This window comes from Rhamphochromis longiceps, linkage group LG6, assembly GCF_057381845.1.
Source record: "Rhamphochromis longiceps isolate RC_006_pf linkage group LG6, R_longiceps_female_GT1.1, whole genome shotgun sequence".
Classification (NCBI taxonomy): domain Eukaryota; kingdom Metazoa; phylum Chordata; class Actinopteri; order Cichliformes; family Cichlidae; genus Rhamphochromis; species Rhamphochromis longiceps.
Genome location: NC_140562.1, coordinates 24,106,825 through 24,123,275, shown reverse-complemented (window position 1 = coordinate 24,123,275; position 16,451 = coordinate 24,106,825). Strand labels below are relative to the sequence as shown.

Here is a 16,451-nt window from a genome sequence, read left to right as displayed (position 1 = left end):
TTGCAGGCAGTTAAAATGGTCCTTGCTGTGGCTCCAAGGTCTGATCTCATGATGGGCCCCAACCAGCTTGACCTTTGACCTCAACCACTGCCTGGTCCTGTCAGCTATGCGCTTCTCACTGGGCCTCTGAAGATTTCTCAGGAGATTACTGCTGCACCTGTATTTCCTTGCTAGGAAGACAAACTATTTGGAGAGTATGTCAACAATCATCAAACCACATTCTTTAGTTCAGTGAACTTCACTTATAGGCCATCAAAGCCTCATCTGAACATGGGTGCACCACTTGCATAGGTTTAATATTTGTAAATAAAACGGCTAATCACACAAATCACTGCAACAATAATAAAAAACATTGTTTAATGTTAATCCTTGGACCCCTCCTCTTGACGCATGGACACACCCATGCGTCAACTCACCAAACCTGGATTCCTGTCTTAAAGAAAAAGATTAGCTAGATCATATCCCAGGCAACATCAGGGCATCTCCTCCCCTGGAGCAGCACCACCCTGGACCTATAATCCTGCAATAAAAATGTTAGTGTGTTTTGCATAACACCTGGCTCTGCCAGGAGCCTGCATACACACCATCATGGCCTGGAAAGCAAAATCTGGAAGTGAAATCAAACGTCATACCTGTAAACAATTATATCATAAAAGTAATAAGCATTCAGCACTAGCAAGACAAGTGTCATGTGCAGGTTTTCTCAAATCAGTAAACTACAATTATTACCATAATTTGCCTCAGACATGGATCATCCCATGTACTCAGTCAACAGTAATGTAATCAGTGACTTCTCGTAAGCAAAGTCACTCCACTCATATATTATTTATGGGCTCAAGAGTGGCCAGCAAATGAGCCCATATTAACTATTCCATAACACCGCATCTCTTATTTGTTTGTCTCATGTCACTTGTCCGCTTCTGCTGAATCTTGTACATGCAGTCTCAAAAAACAAACATTAGCAACACACATTGATTATCCTGGTGGGCAGGCGTCGGCCATCCACATTCCAGAGGTGCCATAAAAACACCATAAAGTTAGCCATCCCTAGCTGTAGAAAGAATGTCATACACATATAAACCCAGAAATCCTATAGTAAAAAAAACATTAACTAATCCTCTTATAAATCACATGATCAAACACATGAAAAACTGCAATGCTGTAGAAAAGAAAATGCAAATGTTAGCGCTTGCGCAGGCGTATTGCATACTTTGTCACCATTACCTCTGTAAGCAACACAAGGTAGTGAATAACACACACATAGTAAATTCACAGACAGAGAAAATGGCATTTAAAAGATTAAATCATCATGCACCCTCGAATGTTGCTGTCATCTTTCTGCTCCTGTAACAAAAACACATAAAATCATCCACCCTTTTGTCCTGTCTAGGTGGAGGTTAAACTTGAGTCGTGGTCAAGTCCTGTCAGCTTTTACCAGTCAGTCAGTTTGTTTTTATTCTATTTCCATTCATTCATTCATTCATTCTTTCTTTCTTTGCTGATAGTGGAACCTATCGTCGCATTTAGTTTCCACTCTCAGCAAAATGACGTCATTTCAAAAAGAAAAAGAAGTTTAGATAGGATTACATCGCTGAATCCTTTTTAGGACAGGGACTCTCATTTAATATTGTCCCAATAAGTAGCTTTCTCCTGAGCCCATTTCAATGTGGAGAAAACTCACTTGTAACAGCTTTCTCGACAGGTCGTATAGCACTTTTAATTCCCGACGTGCAGATCTGCTTAAAGAAAAGAAATAGACAAACAAAATCAGTGCCTGTTCAAAAAATAAAAATGAAAAATAACAGAGATTATCAAACCAAACTTTCAGTGCACTGTGAAAGTATCAAAATAAAAAGGCCTTGCTAAGTCATGACACAAACTCCTCATCAACTTCACAACAGGAGAAGAATCATCAGCTAGATTCACTCCAAACCAACCATCAGCTGCACAACTCACAACATAAGCCTAATGTCTTCTTTAACTTATGAGTTTAATCACCAGGTCTGTGCTCTTCACTCATTTAGGCCACAGATCTATTTTATTCAGTTTTCCTTTTTTCCCTTCATCATAAAACATGTGACATGCTGTCATGCACTTCACAAAAGAAGTTTGTTCTGACGTATTCAGAGTTGTGTATCTAAATACAGGATTCACTCGCACATCAAAACAGGAAACTCAGTGTTTTAGAGTCTCCACTCAACACACAACAAACTCCAACACATCTCATTCACTCGTGCTAGAATTCAATCACCTTTCATTAATCTAAAACCGATCAACTAATTTGCATATCAGCTATTAACCCACTAAGTTGACAGGACGACAGAAAAGCATGTTCAAAATAGTATCACAAAAGACAATTTCCCTCATACAGTAAATTACATGTGCTGCCTCAATCAAGCAGGAAGCTTCTCCCAATTTACCATTTTAACAACTAAATTTATTGTCTGATCACTGGTTGGTCAAACCAGGATCTTTTTTCCCACAAAAGTTAAACTGTTGTCCTGCAACCTGGAGAGTCAATTTTTTGCATTGGATAAATTCAGTATTTAATAACAAGTGTCTGCTAAATTGACACTATTTTAACACTGATGAAAGATAACAAGCTAATTTTCATTGCATGGGTGTTTGTGCCTTTCCTACACATTTCTCTGCTATTATTTAATCATTTCTTAACTAATGTGCTATGAGTCCACTGGTCTTTGCATCACACTAAGTGACTTGGACAAGATGATAAACAGACTCACATGCTGAAGATGTTGTCTAATCTTCATGAGCTCTCTTGTGTTTGTGTTAGTAGGGTTAATGCATGTTCTGCTTGTGTGTGTGATTTTGTATATGATGTATTGTCATGGTCTACGGTGGGTGGCTGGAGTTTCCATTAGGCTCCTGAACTGACCTGGGATCCGCCCCTGGGCAGGGCCAACTCCAGCTCCTGCACACCTGGAGCCTATTGCAGGCTATCAAGCCAGAGGGATTTAAACCACACATCGATGTTCACTCACTGCCAGTTCGTCATCAACCCATGTTGGTAACAGGTCTTGTGTTTCAAGTTCTTGCTGTAATTCATCTTACTAACTAAGACTCTTTTGTGCTACAGTCGCTGTACCCACCCTGGCTCACTCCACCTCCGGACTCGGAATACCTAGTGATCATTTTGGAAATCCCTCTGTGCCTCACCTGCCTGCCCTCCTGCCATCACACTCCATCTGGAGCCCCGGATCTCAGGTCAGCCTTTCCACGCCACTCAGCCTCCCCTGGATCTTCATCATCCCCCTCTCAAACACTCCAGGTCCCTAACTGCAAAGTAAGAATTGCTGCTCTTATACTGGCCACTTCTGAGCTGCCTTCACTACCTGCCTAACTTCTATATCCTCTCCCCTCAGTGTGACTGTTCCCCACTCAGCTCCGTTCCACTTCTCAGGCCTCGTTCCCTCGCCCTAGCCACGTTCCCCTGGGCACGCCACACCAAGGCTCCACGTCTCGTCATTTTCTGTCTTTGCCACGTTTCCCTTTTTTTTGTTCCCCTTGCACTTAACTGTAATAAACTATTAAATCATCTACCGTCTCCGTTCTGGGTTCCTGCACCTGGGTCCTATTCAGTACCGGCCATCCGTCGCCGTGACAGTACGAACTGGCCAACAAATGGACTCAGCAGACCCAGTACGTGCAGCAGTCTCCAAGCAGGGAGCCATTTTAGGGGCTCATGAGCAAGCATTGCAGGTTCTCGACACCCGGTGTCAAGCCATAGGCGAGACCCAGGCTAGGATCTTAGCTTCCCTGCAGGAGATTCAGTCGGCTCTTTCCCCTCCTCCAGGCCCATCCTCCGCGTCCCCTGCGCCCGTGGCAGAACCTCCCCAGTCCTCCCCAGCTCCGACCCCTTCGGGCTCCGTGTTTCGCGATGCTGCATTCCCAGAACCCGAGCCGTACTCTGGGGAGCGGGGCCGCTGTACGGCCTTTCTACTGAAATGTTCTCTCGCGTTCACGCATTCACCCCGTTCATTTACTAGCGAATCAGCTCGGGTAGCATATCTGGTGGCTAAGCTACAGGGCAAGGCGCTGTTATGGGCCGAGGCGTACCTGTCGGCTCACCCGCTCCCAACCTGCTCGTTTGATGATTTTCTGTGCGAGTTTAAAAAGACCTTTACTCACCCAGTATCGGAGGGTAGTTCTGATGAAAGGTTGCTCGGGTTGCAACAGGGGAGCCGGAGTGTCGCGGAGTTCATTATCGACTTCCGTACTGCAGCCGCCGAGGCCAATTGGCCCGATCATGCCCTTCGGGGAGTGTTCCGTCGCGCCTTAAACGACGAGCTCAAAGACCAGCTCGCTTCCCGCGATGAGCCCAAATCCTTTGAAGACTTGGTCTCCCTTTCCCTTCGGATAGATAATCGCCTGAGGGAAAGGGAGGCAGAAAAGAACCAGAAACATCGTAAACCTGCGCCTCGTACGTTTTCACTTCCTCCACCGTCACGTCCGGTGTCAACATCCGCTCCCGTTTCCGTGGAAACGGACGCCGCTCCGGAGCCTATGTTAATCGGCCGCTCTCGTCTCACACCAGAGGAGCGAGAACGACGGCTTCGGTCGGGCGCGTGTTTTTACTGTGGCTCAGTGGAGCATAGGTTAGCGCAGTGTTCGGTTCGGCCAAAAGGCTACGCCCGCCGGTAATTTCGGGGATACAGGTGGGCGGATCCTCTTTCAGTTCCAAACCCCGGTTAATTCTACCAGTCACCCTGTGTCTAAATAAGGTTTCTCACCCCCTCCATGCTCTCGTTGATTCCGGAGCAGAGCAAAATTTAATAGATTTAGCTCTCGCTAGACGCCTTCATTTGCCACTCAAGACTCTCGATCCTCCCATCCCTGTTACCGCATTAAACGATCAAATATTCTCTCAGATAACCCATCAGGCTGGCCCCGTAACCCTCGTCACCTCTGGAAACCACCATGAAGCCATTACCTTATTCACCTTCTCTTCTCCTGATTCACCACTCATCCTAGGCTACCCCTGGCTACAGAAACATAACCCTCATATAGACTGGTCTGGAAGTAAAATCGCTAGTTGGAGCCCCTTTTGTCTAGCCCACTGCCTCAAGTCTGCCCTACCGCCGGGGGCCCCTGACACTAACACCTCGGGCGTTGATCCGGTTGACCTCACACTCGTCCCACCTGAGTACCATGACCTCCAGGAAGTTTTCAGTAAAGACAGAGCGTCGTCCTTACCACCCCACAGGCCTTATGACTGCGCTATCGACCTTCTACCTGGTGCTCCGCTTCCCTCTAGCCGGCTATTCAACATCTCCAGACCAGAAAGAGAGTCCATGGAAAAGTACATCCACGAGTCATTAGCTGCAGGTATCATCCGCCCATCCTCCTCTCCAGTGGCCGCCGGCTTCTTTTTTGTGGAAAAGAAGGATAAATCACTCCGTCCATGCATAGACTACAGAGGGTTAAACGACATCACCATTAAAAACAAATATCCTTTACCCCTTATCAGCTCAGCCTTCGAACCCCTCCATGAAGTCACCGTATTCACCAAACTGGATCTCCGCAATGCCTACCACCTTGTCCGCATCAGGGAAGGGGACGAATGGAAAACGGCTTTTAATACGCCCCTAGGTCATTTTGAGTATTTGGTCATGCCGTTTGGGTTAACCAATGCCCCCGCTGTCTTTCAGAACCTGGTCAACGACGTGCTCCGTGATTTCCTGAACCAGTTTGTCTTTGTTTATCTTGATGACATACTCATTTTCTCCAAGACCCCCCAGGAACACCATGTCCACGTCCGAGCAGTCCTCCAACGCCTCCTGGAAAACCGACTTTACGTCAAAGCCGAGAAATGTGAGTTTCATGCACAATCTGTCACTTTTCTTGGCTATATACTCGCAGGAGGGCAGGTGAAGACTGATCCAGCCAAGATCCGCACGATCCTAGAGTGGCCCACGCCCACGTCACGTAAGCACTTACAACGTTTCCTCGGCTTTGCCAATTTCTACCGGAGGTTTATTCGCAACTACAGCCAGGTAGCCACTCCTCTCACTACACTCACATCCACCAAAAGACAGTTCATCTGGACACCTGAAGCTGAGGTAGCATTCAGTAGGCTCAAGTGCCTATTTACTTCAGCTCCAGTATTGTGTCACCCAGATCACTCCAAGCCATTTGTTCTAGAGGTAGACGCGTCCGACGTCGGCGTCGGAGCAGTCCTTTCACAGCATTCAGGTTCCAAGGCCAAGTTACACCCATGTGCCTTTTTTTCACGTCGACTCTCGTCAGCTGAACACAACTATGATGTAGGAGACAGAGAGTTGCTGGCTATTAAGTTAGCCCTGGAAGAGTGGCGTCACCTATTGGAAGGAGCTGAACACCCATTCACCATCTTCACAGATCATAAAAACCTTACTTACCTCAAAACAGCTAAGCGTCTAAACGCCCGCCAGGCCCGTTGGTCTCTGTTCTTTGATCGCTTCAAGTTTGCCATCTCTTTCCGTCCAGGTTCCAAGAACGCCAAGGCTGATGCCCTGTCTCGTCTTTACGACCCAGACGCTGAACCCACCGAACCAGCTCCTGTGCTTCCTGCCTCCTGCCGCGTAGCGTTTTTATCCTGGGACATAGAGGAATCCATCCAGCGTGCTTTACTGGATGAACCAGACCCTGGCACAGGTCCTCCGGGCCGCCGCTTCGTTCCCACAGCAACCCGTTCGGCTGTAATTAAGTGGGCTCATACCTCCCGGTTTTCCTGCCATCCTGGAATCGGCCGCACCATCGCACTACTACGTCGTCACTTCTGGTGGGCAACTCTGGAACATGATGTGCGGGACTACGTCTCTGCCTGTGACGTGTGCGCCAGGAACAAGACCCGAAATCAGCGACCATCCGGTCTTCTGCAACCTCTAGCCGTACCTTCTCGTCCTTGGTCCCACATTTCCCTGGACTTTGTCACTGGACTGCCTAGGTCAGCAGGTAAAACAGTGATACTCTCCGTGATCGACAGGTTTTCAAAAGCAGCTCACTTCGTTGCCCTGGAGAAACTACCCACTGCCACGGAAACTGCAAGACTGATGGTTGACCACGTCTTCAAACTCCACGGGATTCCTGCCGAGGTCACTTCTGACAGGGGACCTCAGTTTACATCCCAGGTTTGGAAATCTTTCTGCTCTGCCCTGGGTGCTCGAGCCAACCTCAGTTCTGGTTACCACCCTCAAACCAACGGGCAGACTGAGAGGCTCAACCAAGAGCTGGAGTCCATGCTCCGCTGCATGGTTTCCCATAACCCGGCTACCTGGTCAGCACATCTCCCATGGGTGGAGTATGCGCACAATTCTCATGTTTCCGCATCCACTGGTCTCTCTCCATTTGAAGCGTCCCTGGGCTATCAGCCTCCCCTCTTCCCTGAGGAAGAGGCTGATTTGGCTGTGCCTTCCGTCCAGCACCATCTCCAGCGCTGCCGCCGCGTCTGGACTCGGACCCAGGAGGCACTGAAGAAAGCTGCTGCCCGCCACTGCCGCTATGCAGATCGTCTACGGTCGCCAGCTCCTCGGTACGCTCCAGGGCAGAAGGTGTGGCTGTCGGCTAAGGATGTTCCCCTTAAAGTTTCCTCCCGCAAGCTGGCTCCTCGGTTTATTGGGCCGTATGTCATCCACTCGGTCATCTCGCCCTCTGCTGTGAAGCTCGAGCTTCCTCCCAGTCTGCGGATTCACCCGGTTTTTCATGTTTCCCAAGTCAGGCCTGTGCTGTCCAGCGTGCTGTGCCCGCCTTCCGACCCCCCTCCACCCGCCCGGCTCATCGATGGTCATCCGGCCTATACGGTTCGGCGGATCGTTGACGTCCGTCGCCGTGGTCGGGGTCGCCAGTTTTTGGTGGACTGGGAGGGGTATGGGCCTGAGGAACGTGCCTGGGTTCCTCGCTCGTTTATCCTTGATCCTGCTCTTGTCTCTGATTTTTTTTTCAGGTCACGTCGCGGGCTGGGGACCGGTCGGCCGCCGGGTGGCGTCCCTTGAGGGGGGGGTACTGTCATGGTCTACGGTGGGTGGCTGGAGTTTCCATTAGGCTCCTGAACTGACCTGGGATCCGCCCCTGGGCAGGGCCAACTCCAGCTCCTGCACACCTGGAGCCTATTGCAGGCTATCAAGCCAGAGGGATTTAAACCACACATCGATGTTCACTCACTGCCAGTTCGTCATCAACCCATGTTGGTAACAGGTCTTGTGTTTCAAGTTCTTGCTGTAATTCATCTTACTAACTAAGACTCTTTTGTGCTACAGTCGCTGTACCCACCCTGGCTCACTCCACCTCCGGACTCGGAATACCTAGTGATCATTTTGGAAATCCCTCTGTGCCTCACCTGCCTGCCCTCCTGCCATCACACTCCATCTGGAGCCCCGGATCTCAGGTCAGCCTTTCCACGCCACTCAGCCTCCCCTGGATCTTCATCATCCCCCTCTCAAACACTCCAGGTCCCTAACTGCAAAGTAAGAATTGCTGCTCTTATACTGGCCACTTCTGAGCTGCCTTCACTACCTGCCTAACTTCTATATCCTCTCCCCTCAGTGTGACTGTTCCCCACTCAGCTCCGTTCCACTTCTCAGGCCTCGTTCCCTCGCCCTAGCCACGTTCCCCTGGGCACGCCACACCAAGGCTCCACGTCTCGTCATTTTCTGTCTTTGCCACGTTTCCCTTTTTTTTTTTTGTTCCCCTTGCACTTAACTGTAATAAACTATTAAATCATCTACCGTCTCCGTTCTGGGTTCCTGCACCTGGGTCCTATTCAGTACCGGCCATCCGTCGCCGTGACATGTATATGTTTTTTATATTTGCATATATCCAGACTCCTTCTCAATTTTCCAACTTAAGCAGTCAGTTTTCTTTTCCCCAGGTTTGCTAACCCAAATTTTGATTTCCCACATTAAATAACAGCATTCCTCTGTGTTCTCACCTAGTCTTCTCACTCTGTTGTCCTCTCACTCTTTTGTCCTCTCCCACTTCAACAGTCCAAACAGCCGGCAGTTCTCCTTCAGCTTTGTCCTGTGTTCCACTGTCTCTTCTTGCCATTTTACTCCACAGGTGGCAAATGTCAAACTCCAACTGTTCAGTTCTCCTCAAACGTTTTCTTCACATGCACAGTGAAGTCACAGCCTGTTGTAAACACAGTGCCATCCATCCGATCAGTCAGGATGATGGGTTTGCTTTCTTCTTCTGCTGCTGTTTATCCACATTGCTGCTGCTTGTTGGGACTCTTTGCTCAGGACTTGCTGCTGTCTCTTTATCATGTTATTGCTTTGGAGCTGCATTCCTTGTCTTCAGGGAGGAGTGAGCACTTGCTTGTGAGGTTGAGAGACACATGGCGCTGTAAATAAGTCAGCCAGAAACTTGGCCTGCATGTTTCCAATGATGTTAAACTATAACTTTCTTCCGACTGCTGCATGTGGAAAATTGATTCAGGTCTGCTTTTCACCTGAAAGTGACAAACTAAGACATTTCATTATTATCATCACTGCTTAATCAACACACATCTCTCTCTCTGTGTGTGTTTTTGTGAACAGTCTTTTCTTAAAAGCAGAAAATGAAATTGTAGTTGTTTTTGGCTGATCAACACAAAACCTTTTTCCTATGATTTTTCTTTTTCACTCTTTTTTTTTTTCTTTTTTTTCGTTACAATAGCTGGTGACCTGCAGAATCACCGCTCTCACTCACAATCAAAGGCAATTACTTTTACACAGCGCACAACAACACTGTGACGTCAGACACATTCACACTCACTTTGTCATCTGCAAAAATAAATCACATGGCTGATGATATGTGCCATGGTGATCCGTAAATATGATCACCAGTTTATTTAACTATTTTTCAACCCAACAAACAAATAAACAAAAACATGATGCTGATGTTATGAACACTCTACACACAAGTCAAGATGCAGGAAAACTGCTCATGGAAACGCTGCACACTCCAGTTATCACAGTTATCCTAGCTCTGTTTCCCTCTCTTTGAGTAGTTCTCAGACAGCTCTTGATCTGATAATGTGTAGCTTGCTCATCAGCTCAGAAGAAAAAGAAAAAAACGCAACGCAACATCACACAGTAGTTGCATGCTCTTCCCACAGCGGCAAAGTCTTACACTTTCATATTCAATACAGCTTCTCCATCACGTACTTTTAGATGTTTCATACAGGGTTCAGCATATTAGTTGTTTTCACAGGTGTGCTGTATATCTCAACAATGGCTCATAATAAGACGACAGTCTTTCACACAGGTCAAGTGCCTCTATGCACTTCATTAGCTTAAATATTTATCTATAACACTTCACCTCATATGTCATTGTACTGAATTTGAGCAACCACAAGCTTAATGTAGATTACTTTTAACAACTATCCACCTAAATTAAATCTATGGTCTGGCACACAGGCTGTTGTCGATCAGGGCAAGCTAAAGAATAAACATTGTGTCAGCAAGGGGTGGGGGGAAAGCCATTCACCAGAGCATATCTTAAGTGCTGTGGACTGGCCTTCTCCACACGCTCTTCAAGGCTAGTGTGTTTTCTGAAAACTTCTAACATTTGAATCTCTTCCATTTATAAGCCTGCGATTAACCGCACGGCTCAGGTCCGCGTGACCGCGCTCGCGTGAACCCGCGCAGCTAAGGAGCCATCGCTCTCTCTCTTTTTTACATAAATACTTTGTGCTGCCAGGAGCAAAGTCCAGCACAAACGTCTGTCTCCCTCCGACTCACTCTTGGTTGCTTAGAAACCCATGATAACAACAGCAGTCGGTGTCACAGACCACATGTTCTGCTCCGCACACACTCACACAACAACAACAACAACAACGACGACGACAATGACAACAACACAAAATAGGCCTACTGTCCAGCACAATCTGGACCCCGCGGTACCTCTCAACGCCTCACAAAGTGGCGGAGAACTCACCTCTCGCTGCACAAAGTAGCGAGGAACCTCTTACCCCACAAAGCGGTAAGGAACCTCTTACCCCACAAAGCGGTAAGGAACCTCTTGCTGCACACAGTAGCAAGGAACCCGGGTTTCGCTCCACAAAGCAGCGAACTTCTCAACGCCTCACAAAGTGGCGGAGACTGCACAACGACACGGTTATAGAGTCGGCCTCTGTAAACTTACTTGGTGTTGCTTAGCGTGTAATATCAGCATCGAATCCCGCCGATCGCCATTCATCGAGGAGAAAAGACAGACAGCGAATCCACAGGAACTTCCTGGCTGACGTCAGTCTTTCAGCGTGTCCCTCCTCCCCTCGGTGAATGCGATTCCAGGGCTCCGGCTCTCGAAGGACCAATTAATGATAGGTTTGTAGCTTGAACCCATCCGCTGGAACGTTGAAGGCAATATAATTACACTGCAAAGCAAGACACAAGTAGGCAAGCTTCTTCATGTTTCTCGTGCACGGGAGAGAACCGGACAGGCACCGTTCCTTCGCTTGACCCCAGTTGCTCTCGTCCGTTCTCCCGTACCACTGTTCTTTTATTGAGGTTACATGAATATGCATAAGTTCATTAACATATGACGTCTACATACACACAAAGAGTACCTTGCCTGTGTGTGTGTGTGTGTGTGTGTGTGTGTGTGTGTGTGTGTGTGTGTGTGTGTGTGTGGACTGCTGATCAAAGGGTCAAACATCCTTGGTCAGGAAGAGGGTAGCCTCCCCCTCCCCCTAGATGGTTCATCCTAGATAACACGGTGAGGAAGTCCTGCAGTTCATCTAAACAAAGAGCACTTAGACTAGAACAGACGCAACTACGTTAATCCTACCATAAAACAATAAGACACGGTATGACCTCTCATGCTCCCAAAGTGCTGTCTAATACACACAAAGTTTGCAGACTATCAAGGATCAAAACCTCTACCAATCTACAACTAATTACAAAACTCTAAGCATATATAAGTAAATATTTCTAAGCATAAATGACAATCAACAATACAAATCTAACACCTGGCTTTGTGACTCTGTAGGAGTTTTTAAAGTGTAATGCCCAAAGATAATGGAAAATGCTTTTCCCTTTTTTTCCCCATTGTTTTTTTTTTCAGCTCTGCAATATTGTTTGACACTTCACTAAGACAGTCTGTGGCCACAAAGTCTCCTTCAAGTGCAAATACTTCATTCCTCTGTCCTCTGATTTTCCATTGAGCAGTCAAACAATATTGCAAAGCTTTTAGAATTCAGTACATTGAACTGGTTGACACAAGACCGCCCACTGCAGCACAAACAGCTCTCCAGCCAAGAGCGCAGAAGTCATTAGAAATGCTGTGTATTATTCATGCACACACTCCCAGCATCTGCCCAAATACACATTTTCTGGGGAGTGTGTGGAAAACCCGTCTTGCGACATAGATACTTGACACAGAGCCTGATTTTAGTTAGCATTGAGACTTTATTTAACATTCACACTGAGGCTCACAGCATCATCTAGGAACACTTACTGTAGGATTAAATGATCATTCAGGGCTCTCTATGCACATTCACTTAACAGGATTTACATTGATAAAACAGCAGTGAGGGTGATAGATGACAAAACAAATTCCAAACAAACTCAAACCAACTTTAAGTAAATGTAATCCATTACTGTAAATTTTGTTCAAAGATCCTATTAACTCAGAAAGATTCACATGTACCTCCAGATAAAAAAAAACCGTAAAAAAAAAGGGAGACTGAAACTAGCAATCGAGCAATCACAGGCATAACAATAAAGCATATTATAGTTATAGTTGTGTAATGTAAATGTCAAGGTGATTACATTTTTTAACCTATTTAAGGTTCCAAACTTGATCCACGTCCATATTGAAAATGTAAAAATTGTTAACAACTAAATTTAAAATTGATGACCTCTTCATTCCCAGACTACACACTTGGGGTTTTTTCATATAACTTTATTTATGAACAAAACAGGACGGCAACATAAAAAAAAACGTATCCAGAACGAGAATATAAACTACTTTAAACACCGACAGGAAAACAATCATTGACACAAGGGAATATAGGAGTGAGTGTGGTGTGTATAATGTGTAAGGAACCTCCACGTAAGAGTTTTAACTCAGTGATTAAGCAAATCATAACAACAGACTAAACACTGTCAAGTGCTGGTCACCCATCCAAAGGAAAATAAATGAATAACCTGACTACTATAGAAACAAAAATTATAAAAGTCTAGCTTTAAAGGTTCTGTCTAACTAAAAGGACAAAGTTATCATTTTGAGAGCTCAGAATAAAAGTCAGACTATAGTTGTGAACGTAATTTCAAGAAGCAAACAAAAAAGATGTTTGCAGTTGGAAAAGAGTAGTGGGGGCATAAGAATGGAAACAGCAGGAACTAAAAAATAAATAAATAACAGTTTTAGAAGTTCTAACTTCAATGTGCTGATAGTCTAATAATATCCTTTGTCACTGGAAACCTGCAGCATCTTTTTTGGGTGTTATCAGCAATGCCACGTGTCTTCACTGCAGTACTCGTCTGTTGTGGTCCTGTTGGAATTGCATTTCTTTGCTATAACTGGTACAGACATCTCTTTGCATTTCTACTAAGAATGTATTCAAGTTGTAAGTTGTAGTTATGCAAATAGTTTTTATATAGTATCTATGTTATACATATCAAAAATGCCACTACAAAAAAAGTTAAATAGCTAATGCAACTACATAATGACTATATTACTAATATGTAATATTTATTTAATATTAGATACATTTTGTTAAAGCTCATTTATTACAACATTGTCAAGTCAGGCAGCTGTCAGTAGAGAAACAAAGAAGGTCTCATTCTCTAAGGTGATAAGTCACAAGCAGCGGACTGTTTACCCTGGCTTTGGAAGGATCATCCGGGTGAGTGGAGAGGATCTGGAAGCTGAAGGAAAAGAACTCTTTCTGTCAAGCATGTCTTGAAACATAAACAAAGAGCACTGAATGCGAAGTTTCAAAGAAGAAAGGGTGGTCCCACGATGTGATACAAACTGGATAATACGCAATGAGTGGTGTCATTTTTTTTAAGTATGCGACAGTTATGTAAATGGCAAATCAGCTTTGCAGCTTTGTCTTTATGTAATATGGCACCTTGCAAGTACACAGTCTAGTTCTTCAATCAAGAACATCTGTCAAAGTCATCTAGAACAAAGAAAGTTTGATGCTCCAACTGACAGACCTGAGTGCAGAAAAAAAGGGGAAAAAAGCTGTTGCTGCACAGTGTCTGTCAGGTGTTGAAAGTCTCTGATGTCCCACTGATAGGGGACATGGTAGAGTGGTTTCAGGATTTTCCAGTTTCATTTGTTATTTTAAATAGAACAATGTGTACTTTAGGTTGTGGCTATCTTATGATTGACAAGTCACTGATGTGTGATGGACATTGTAGCAAACAAACATGGGTAAATTTTACTCTGCAGTGGTTGACTGTAGAAGAGGCAAGCCCAGAGGAGTTTACACAGTCTGGGATTACTGCTTCACCTCGTGTACCTGCACAGAGGCATACAGTAGTACATGCAGAATTAATGGGCAAAAGAAGAAATAATAAAAAACTTTGTCTGTAGAGCAACACCAAGACTGAGATTCTTTATGTAAACTCATGCATAATTATTTATTTATTTTACATTTATTGCATTTGATGTTTAAAATAAATCTTTTATTTTTATCTTGGAATTAGTTGGTAGGAACTGTACTATTAAGATCAAGAAGAAATACATGCCATATGTGAAAGACATGAGTCTGACATTTGCATTTTCTCTTTAATATTAACAGAAGACTACCTTGTGTGCTTTACTTTCACTGAATGTTAAGTATGTTGTTGTATGCAACAACTGTCTATTTCACATCCCAGTAGTTTAGCTTTGCTTATAAAGTGATACCCTCAGGCTACATGTCCCACTTATTTTTGTAGAGAAGCTGTTGTTGACTTGGCTTTTTCATACACCATGTCGCCAGTGACACCTTCTTGGGCAATCAAGGCTTTTGGAAACATTTTGTCACAAAAGGGGGAAAAAAAAAGAAAGGGAAAGAAAAGAATAAAAGACAACACGAATTTAAAAAAAAAAAAAAAAAGAGGACAACAAGAGATTTGCAAGCTGAGTTCAAATGCAATCAGCAAGGAAGAACTTGCTAGTATTTCAGACATGACATGCAGTTGTATTCTCTAAGTAGGCATGGGGCACAAAGTAAACCCCCTTTGTACTTTTTTTGTGTGCGTCCACTGACTTTCGTACCTGTGTGTCACACAAATGTTGCACATTAGATTAGATCTTACCAGACATCAATCACAGGGGTGTAACTGAAAGCGGCAACAGTATTCTCCTCAGGATTAAGCTGCTTTTAAATTGGCTGCAGTGAACAAGATGAGCTGTGGACCAGAAACGTAAAGTAAGCCAGAGGATGAGGGAAACAAAGGGAGGAGGAGAAAGCAGTGGATAATGAGCTTTGTGAGAGGAAGGGGGAAAAAAATGTGATGCTGTGTTCAGCTTTAAGAATTATGGGCCTGGCTGTCTGAAATGAGAAGAACTTGAGGAAATTATTCACTGAGTGGTAATTAAATTCACTATGAAACTTTAAATCAGCTACATAAATTGGTTTTCTCAATTAGCTTTCCTTGATTCTTCCTTAGAGCAGCTTCCAGGTTCTAGTTATGTGTTTATTTTACCCAATATTTGCAAGATGAAATGCGTTAAGACACTTTTATAAACTATTTTCTCAACTCATTGACTCTTTCTTGGAACACTGATTTGCCTAACAAATAATTTCATCAAATAATAGATAATGTCACTTTTCATTTTAATATATGTTCTAACCTAGGTGTTATTATTTTAATCCACACAATGTATAAAGGTGTTGACACCCCTTGTATATTGTTGCTATATTTATTTCTATATATTTTCCTTAAAACATATCAAACTCTTTACATTTAAACTAAAATGAAACAGCATTGCCAGAATTTGTCTACCCTAAAAGATGTAAATATTAAGTGGACAATAATCAGAATTGGCCATTCATTTTCACATATGTCCAATTATGAAAACAATCACAGCAGCACAAAAATCGCACGGATACTCATAGACACTTGCTAATATGTGTGGATGTTATTGGAGACAACATTTGCCAAAGTAAACTGTGAGAAGAAAACCACCAAATGCCTAAATCACATTTACCCAGCTGAACATGGATATTTTAAAACGCTAACAGCGGCAAAGCTAAAGCTATCCAGAGCTCAGAGCCAGCAACAAGCTAGCAGCCTCAGTATGAGCAAACAGCCAAAGCAGTTAAGAGAAATTATAAGAAATCAAGAAGAAATAAAAAAGAAAATCGATGTTCGATTATCTGGTGAATTTATAAACATACTTTAAAATGATATAAGTGACCGAAATTTGATTTATTATATTAATCTATTACACCTGATTTTCTTTGGTAACAAAAATTGTCAGTTAAAGGTGTTTGTTCACAATTCATTTTCAGTGAATTATTTGAACCT

At 44.4% G+C, this 16,451-nt stretch overlaps 1 long non-coding RNA gene across 1 annotated transcript; it reads left to right on the top strand.

The window, feature by feature from the left end:
• The first annotated feature begins 8,053 nt into the window (after positions 1 to 8,053).
• Positions 8,054 to 9,884, top strand: LOC146668041 (uncharacterized). The gene is made up of 3 exons (XR_014912115.1): positions 8,054 to 8,182; positions 8,256 to 8,462; positions 8,542 to 9,884. It is a non-coding gene; the product is annotated as an uncharacterized LOC146668041 (long non-coding RNA).
• Positions 9,885 to 16,451: the final 6,567 nt, after the last annotated feature.